The sequence below is a fragment of the Manis javanica genome, chromosome 7, assembly GCF_040802235.1.
Source record: "Manis javanica isolate MJ-LG chromosome 7, MJ_LKY, whole genome shotgun sequence".
NCBI lineage: Eukaryota > Metazoa > Chordata > Mammalia > Pholidota > Manidae > Manis > Manis javanica.
The window spans coordinates 84,905,454-84,914,012 of NC_133162.1; the positions used below are offsets into that span (position 1 = coordinate 84,905,454).

An 8,559-nucleotide genomic window follows, 5' to 3' on the forward strand; every position below is an offset into this window, starting at 1 on the left:
ATGGGTCAAAACAAACAGTTTCAAGCTGCTCAGGGCGTTAGCCAGTGTCAGATGGGGTGGGGCTGAGCATTGGTTAGGAATGGACGCACAGAGGGTACTCAGGAGTGTGCACCTACCTTGCTAGTGGTGAAGGTGCAGCTGGCATTTGGATGGGCTGTGCCATACCTCAGGTTGTGATGGTTTGACAATACTAATCCTCAGAGTCATCCAGCTATTGCCTGGGTGACCAGTTACCCCTTCTCTGGTGACAAATAACCATGTTTAGATTCTTCTTTCCATTTAAAATGGAGCAATATACCTGGTGTATGATTAAGAATACCCATGCATAAACTATCATGTACTACTAATAGTATCTGAAGTTGCTTTTATACTTGGATGGCAACTTGGTATTAAGGACCTTATGTTCTTATTAAAACCATTAATTTGTATGCCTCACAAAAATCAAATATTTCCTGAATTCGTAAAATGAAATAATGTTTTTCTTCAAATAAATATTTAATCTCTAATTATTTATTCTATTTGCCAAACACCATTAATATACATTGCAGGGTTAGTGCTGTATATCTTGCTGTTTTTTTAAAACTAAAAACCAATTTAATTTCAAATAAATTAAAACTGATGACATTGTTCATATTATCAAAATACATAATTAATATTGACAGCAGGGCTTTAGAAAATTCAATGAAACAAGTGCTAATTAAGTGCCTAAAGTGGATAAGCACTGTCAGGTGCTTTGGGGAATACAAAGATGTTTGAGATAGGATTCCTTCCCCAAAGATACTAGAATATAGACCAAGGGAAATTATAAATGAAAAGGACAAAGGAGATCATAATAAATGGCATAAAGGAAATACAAATGAAAAGGTACTGACTAGAGAAAAAGAAAAAGTCCAAATATAAAGACCCGAAGATTCATGGAAGGGGAGGGGTTTGGACTGCAATGTAAAAATCAATGCTATAGGCTGGATATGAGTGTCAATCTCCACCCCCCACACCACCACAACTGGTGTGTTGAAACCCTAATGACCAGTGTGATGGTATCAAGAGGTGGGCCTTGAGTGACACAGTGTGGAACCTTCATGAATGAGATTGGAGCTCCTATAAAGGCAGCCCAAGAGAGTCCCCTGTTTTCCCTCCCCCATGAGAGGACATGATGGGAAGTCAGTAGCCCAGAAGAGGGCTCTCACCTGCCCATGCTGACACCATGATATGGGAGTTCCCAGACTCAAGAACTGTAAGAAATAAATTTCTGTTGTTTGTAAGCTGCCCGGTCTGCGGCATTTTGTTATAGTGGCCCAAGTGGGTTAAAATAAATGGATAGGAAGGAAAATGAATAGTAGTGATTATTATGCAATAGTGCGAAGGTAATTAATGCCACTAACTTGTACTCTTTCTAAATGGTTAAAATGGCAAATTTTATGTTACATATTATTTTAACATATGTATTTTAAAATAAAAGGTTGTTCCTTGGTTGCAAGTAATTTTTTGAAGAAGGGAACATAGACAATAGATGTTCTAAACTCTGTCCTATATAAAGTGTCTTTTTTCTGCTCATATACATCAACAACTGGCTGGCTGCCTATGAAATTCTTGAATCACTACCTTTTCCCCTCAAAGCTGATTGCTGAGTTGTTTTTACCTTTTTAAACATCTTTTTGAGATATATTTGAATACCATGCAATTCACTTATTTAAGGAATACAGTTTGATAGTTTTTATGTATTACATTATTAATTTTTAAAATTGCATAAATATGTAACATAAAACTTGCAATTTTAACCATTTTTAAAGAATACAATTTAGTAGCATTAATTATATTCACACTGTTGTGTAACCATCGCCACTTTCTCTTCCCAAAACTTTTTCACCACCCCAAACAGAAACTCTAACAATTAAGCAAACCCCGATTCCTCCTCATCTCAGTCCCTGGCAACCTATAATCTTCTTTCTGTCTCTATGAATTTGCCTACTCTAGATACCTCATATAAGTAGAATTATATAATATTTATCCTTTTGTGCCTGAGTTATTTCACTTAGCATAATGTTTTCAAGGTCCATGTATCAGAGTTTCATTATTTTTTAAGGCTGACTTATATTCCGTTGCATAAACACATGTTTTTTATCTGTTTGTTAATGGATACTTGGGTTGTTTCCACTTTTTAGCTATTGTGAATATGCTGCAGTGAACTGGTACTTACAAGTATCTGTTCCATTCTCCGCTTTCAGTTCCTAGGAGTTAGCAAGGCTGGGTCACATGACAATAGCTTTTTGAGGAATTACCCACTCTTTTCCATAAGAGCTGCAGAACTTTACTTTCCTATCAGGAATGTACAAGGGTTCTACTCTCTCTACATCTTTCCTAACACTTGCTATTTTAAATTTTATTTGCAATAGGCATCCTAATAAAAGTAAAATGGTATATACCATTGTAGTTTTGATTTACATTCCCCTAATGATTAGTAATATTGAATAACTTCTCATGTGCTTATTACCATTTGTATATATTCTTTGGAGAAATATCTACTTAAATCACTTGCTCATTTTTGAATTGGGTTGTATATTTTTTTGTTTTCATTGTATTATGGAAGTTATTTATATATTTGGGTAATTAATCCCTATCAGATATGTGATTTCTGAATATTGTCTCCCATTCTGTGGGTACTTTTCACTCTATTGATAGTGTCCTTTGATACACAAATGTTTTTAGTTTTGTTGAAGTTCAATTTATCTATTTTTTTATTTTATCACCTATGCTCTTTGTGTCATATCCAATAAATCATTCTAAATCCAATGTTGTGAACATTTTCTCCTATGTTCCCCTATGTTTTCTTCTAAGATTTTTATTGTTTAAGCTATTAAGTTTAGGTCTTTCATTCATTTTGAGTTAATTTTTGCATATGGTATACATAAGAAACCAAGTGTATTCCTTTGCATGTGAAATCCAAATTTTCCCACTCATTTGTTGAAAAGACTGTCCTTTATTGAATGATCTTGGCATCCTTGTAAAAAATCAATTGACCAGGGACTCTCTTGTCCCCTCCTGGTGTGAGCTGGGAGCTCTGTCCTTTCACCCTATCTCTAAATAAAAGCCTGTACCTTGCTCTTCTACCTTGAGTGTTTGTGAAGCTCATTCTTTGGCTTTGTGAACAAGAACCCCGGCATCATCTTTTGGGGCTCGTCCAGGATAACTTCAGAGGCCTTCCTTAAAGCTTCTCATGTTTCAATGGACTCCTGAATATAACAAACCCTATACATTAACAGTGCGGGTGAAGAGGGAGATTCCTCCTGATGTGTCAAAGACACAGAAGAGCCTTAAAGGAACCCTCATGCATCCAGAGCCCACTGGGGCAGCCAGAAGAGTTCCTGCAGGAGTTGAGATGATTAATAGTGAAGTGGGGAGTGAATCCTCTCATTTGTGTGATGATTCTCAAAAACAAGAGAAGGACATAAATTGTAACCAACAAGAGCAAGAAAATGTGCTGCTATGAGAAAAAACACAAAAGCCAGCAGACTGGCCCTTCACACATGCAAAATTGTGTTAAAGAGAACCAGGGAATATCAGGATTGAGGCAACACCTAGAAACACTAAATGATGAAAATAATGATTCCTCTTTCAGACATTGTCTTTCTTCTTCATGTGGTCCTCATTTTGGGGATTCTGATACTGTGACATCGGATGAGGATAAAGAAGTCACTGCAAGACATTCCCAGGGAATATTGAATGCTCAAAGTAGAACTCATAGTGCACGATGCCAAAAGTGGCCTCGCACTGAGATTGAATCAGTCTCAGGACTGTTAATGGAAAGATCCTGTTTTCATGGCAGTTCATTAAGGAAAAGTCCATGCAGAAAGAGGTTTGTAAAAAAGAATTCCTCACAGAGGACACAGAAACAAAAAAAGAGGATGTTAATGCAGAGGAAGAAACAAGAAGTGCCAGCTCTGAGAAAATATGCGCTGCTCCCTAGTTCCAGTAGTTCCAGTGAGAGTGAGCTCAGGAATGAATCCTCTCCTCACCCATCACCTGCAGGAGAGGAAGATGTGTTTGATTCTGCTGCTAAAAACCACCAAAACAATCCACCTCTTCCTTCAGGACCTATCGATGAAATTGAGGAAGATGTGGTGGTTTCAGAAGCTTCCTCCACTCCCCAGGTCACTGCCTATGCAGAAATTGATGTTACCTTGACTGATAGTGAGGTGGAGACCATGATAGCTGGAGAATGGTCAACACTTGGACACTCCAGATATCCCTGGAGCCAAAGTTCAAGCCTCCATACAAGTTGGCCACAGGAGCCAAGCCCCTACAGCAGGATTTGTGATGCAGCCTTTGATGCAGAATGCAGCAGAAGTTGTGGACCTCACTGTTGATGATCATGAAGACGAACTTACTGTAGTACCACTCACTTGTTCAAGAATGGAATCTCAGACCACAAGCACTTGCATTCACAACAATTCAGATTCATCTGCCTCTGAGCAGGCCTCTGATACGGCTTCAACTGTCACTAGTAGCCAAGCCTACACAGTGTCAGAGATGTCAGCTCTCTTACAAGCAATAGTATGACTGGTACTTCTATAGGAGGTATGCTTAAAAAAACAGGCTGGGGAGAGGGAATTTTTCATTACTTTTGTTAGAAAAAGTATTGTTTTAAGGATTTTAGCTATGTTAGCAACAGTGTAATCTTAGAGTGAACATCGTATGTGAGCAAAGTCATCTCTATTAAACTAAAATTTCATATTTGAGGTGCTGCATGTTATCAAAGTATCATAACACAACTGAAAGAGATTGGGGGCTGTCACCAAAAATATGAGCAGCAACAAAAGAAAACATAGGTAAATTGGACTTCATCAAAATCTAAAACTTTTGTACATCAAAGGACATTACTGAGAAAGTGAAAAGACAGCCTACAGAATGGGAGAAAATCATTTATTTGATAGGGTCTAGTACCCAGAATATATAAAGAACTTGCATAACCTGACAGTAAAAAGAGAATTCAGTTTAAAAATGGGCAAAGGATTTGCATAGGTATTTTTCCAAAGAAGATATGCAAATAATGGGAAACACAGGAAAACAACTTCATTAATTATGAGGGAAATACAAATGAAAACCACTTTAACCCATCATAATTAGAAATAAAACAAAGCCAAAACACTGGAAATAGAAAATGAACAATGTTGACAAGAATGTGGAGAATCTGGAACCCTTATGAATATTTAGTGGGAATGTAAATCTGTGCAGCTGCTGTGGAAACCACTTTAGAGGTTCCTCAAAAAGTTAAACGTGGAATTATGTGACCCACAATTTCAGGCCTGGGTATATATCCAAAAGAATTGAAAATCGTGATGAAAGTTTTAAAAGGCTTGATGATGTCCCATTGTCTTAATTTTTGTTGTTTGTTCTTTTGGTGTCATATGTAATAAACCATTGTCTAGCCCCGGGTAAAAAAAAAAAATCAATTGACCACGTATGTGAGGTTTTATTCCTGGCATCTCTATTCTATTCCACTGGCCTATATGTTTATCCTTATGCCAGTACCACACTGTTCAGCTTTGTCTTTTTTCCTCATGTGGTCCTTATTTTGGGGATTCTGATACTGTGACTTTGGTCACATTTACCTATGTTTTCTTTCATTACTGCTCATATTTTTGGTGACAGCCCCCAATCTCTTTCAGTTGTGTTATGATACTTCAATAAGATACAGCACCTCAAATATGAAATCTTAGTGTAATAGAGATGACTGTGCTCACATACGATGTTCACTGTAAGTAAGTTTTGAAATCACGAAGTATGACTCCTTCAACTTTATTTTTTTTTTCCCAAGAGAGTTTGGCAATTTGGGGTTCCTTGAAGTTTCATATGAATTTTAAGTTGTTTTTCTGTTTCTATAAAAATGCCATTGGAATTTTGATATGGATTTCACTGAAGCTGTAGGTTGCTTTTGGTAGTATTGACATCTAATAATATTCCAATTCATGAACATGGGATATCTTTCCATTTATTCAGGTCTTCTTTAATTTCTTTTAGCAATGTTTTGTAGTTTTAAGTGTGCAAGTCTTTCGCCTCCTTGGTTAAATCTATTCATAAGTGTCTTATTCTCTGTAATGCTGTTGTAAATGGAATCATTTAATAAATTCCTTTTTTGATTGTTCATTGCAAGTATAAAATAAAACTATTTAGGGGTGTTGATTTTGTATCTGCAACTTTGCTGAAATCATTTATTTGCTCTAGAAATTTTTTGTGGATTCTTTAGGGTTTTCTGTATATAAGATCATCTCATCTCTTAACAGAGATAATTTTCCAATTTTATGTCTTTTTTTTTTTTAGTCAGCCTAGTTAAAGGTCTATTCATTTTGTTGATTTTTTTCAAAGAACCAACTTCTGGTCTCACTGACTTGTCTCTATTGTTTTTCTATTCTCTTTTATTTATTTCCATTCTAACTATTTCTTTTTCTGGCTTATTTGCTCTGTCTAGAACTTCTTATACTTCCAGTACATTGAATAGAGGTGGTGACAACAGGTATTGTCTTGTTCCTAGTCTAAGAGGAAAAGCTTTCAGGCTTTCACTGTTGAGTAAAATGTGAGCTGTGAGTTTTTCATTTCATATGGCCTTTGCCAGATTGAGGAAGTTGCCCTCTCTTCCTAGTTTACTTTTTAAAATACTGTCCTGCGGTCCTGTGCTTTTTTTTGTTGTTGTAAGGATTTTGATTACTAATTCATTCCTTTACTAGTTACAGCTCTATTCAGATTTCTATTTATTCTTGGGTCAGTTTTCACAGACTGTGTGTTTCTAGGAATTTGTCCACATTATCTAGGTTATCTAATTTGTTGAACAACTGTTCACAATATATTCTCTTTTAATCATTTTTATATCTATGAAATCAGAGTAATATCCCCACTTTTGTTTCTTATTTCAGCAATTTGAGTCTTTTTTTTTTTTTAGTCAGCTTAGTTAAAGGTCTATTCATTTTGTTGATTTTTTTCAAAGAACCAACTTCTGGTCTCACTGACTTGTCTCTATTGTTTTTCTATTCTCTTTTATTTATTTCCATTCTAACTTTTCTTTCTTTCCTTCTACTAGCTTTGGGTTTACTTTGTTCTTTTTCTAGTTTCTTAAGGAATTAATTTGAAAATGTCCCATGTGCACTCAAGAACAATTTGTATCCACAAGAGTGTTCTCTATGTATATGTCTATTTGATCTAGTTTGCTTATTGTATTTTTCAGGACCTCCATATCTACTTATCTTATGTCTGGCTGTTTTATCACTTATTGAAAGTAAAGTGTTGAAGCCACCAACCATTATGTAGAACTATTTCTCCCTTTAATTCTATCTGTTTTTGCTTCATATGTTTTGGGGCTCCTTGTTTGTTTTATATTTGTTTGTAAGTTGTTACATATTCTTGCTTCATTGGCCTTTTATTAGTATATAGTATCATTGTCTTTTTTTAAAAAAACTTTTCTGACTTAAAAGTTACTTTGTCTGACAATATTATAGTCATTCCAGCTCTGTTTTGGTTATTGTTTGCATGAAATATCTTTTTCTATCCTTATACTTGTAATTCCTGTGTCTTTATATCAAATGTGAATCTCTTCCATGCAGCACACAGGAGCCCCTTTTTTTGTTGTTGCTTTGTTTTTTATTTGGCCTGACAATCTCTGACTTTTGATAGGAGAATCTAATTCATTTATATTTAATGTGATTACTGATAAAGAAAGATATATGTAGAAAAATAGATTAGATTTGTGTCACCAGAGGTAGGTATAGGGTATAGGGGAATTGGGTGAAGGTGGTCAAAAGGCACAAACTTCTAGTTATAAAATAAATCAGTACTGGGTATGTAATGCTGCTGTACTGTATTTGAAACTAGCTAAAAGAGTAAATTTAATTGTTCTCATTACAAGACAAAAAATTCTTTTTTTTTACCTCAAACCTTATGAGGTAATGGATGTTAACTAAACTTATTGAGGTAATCATTTTATAATATATCCACCTCAGTACATATATTATGTACATTATGTATATTATGCTTAATGTGTACCTTAAACTTACAATGCTGTATGGCACATATATCAATAAAGCTGAAGAAAAGAATTTATGTTTTCTATTAATCTTTTTGGTTTCCATGTGTCTCGTATTTTTTGTTCCTCAATTCCTCCATTACTGACTTTTTCAAAATATTTAGTTGCTGTCTATAGTGCTTTATTTTTATTCCCCTAATTCCTTTTATGTATATCTCTATATTCTAAGTAGTTGCCTTGGTGAATCTTAAATTTATAACAATCTAATTTGAGTAATACCAATAATACACTCTGTTCCTATATTCTCTCTTTCCTCCATGTTATTTTCACATATTATATTTATTCACACTGTGTGCCTGTTAACAGATTTATAGTTACTGTGTTATACCCTTATGTTTTAAATCATATAGGAAAAATGAAAAGAGTTACAAACCAAATCAAAAGTGTAGTAATACTAGGTTTTGTATTTACCTATGAAGTTACCTTTACTAATATTTTTTTTCTTATGTGTTTGAGTTACTGTTTAATGTTCTTTCATTTCAGCTTGA

General features: G+C 34.9%; 1 pseudogene; it reads left to right on the forward strand.

The window, feature by feature from the left end:
- Positions 1-3,214: 3,214 nt before the first annotated feature.
- Positions 3,215-8,559, forward strand: LOC108408689 (E3 ubiquitin-protein ligase Arkadia pseudogene; annotated as a pseudogene).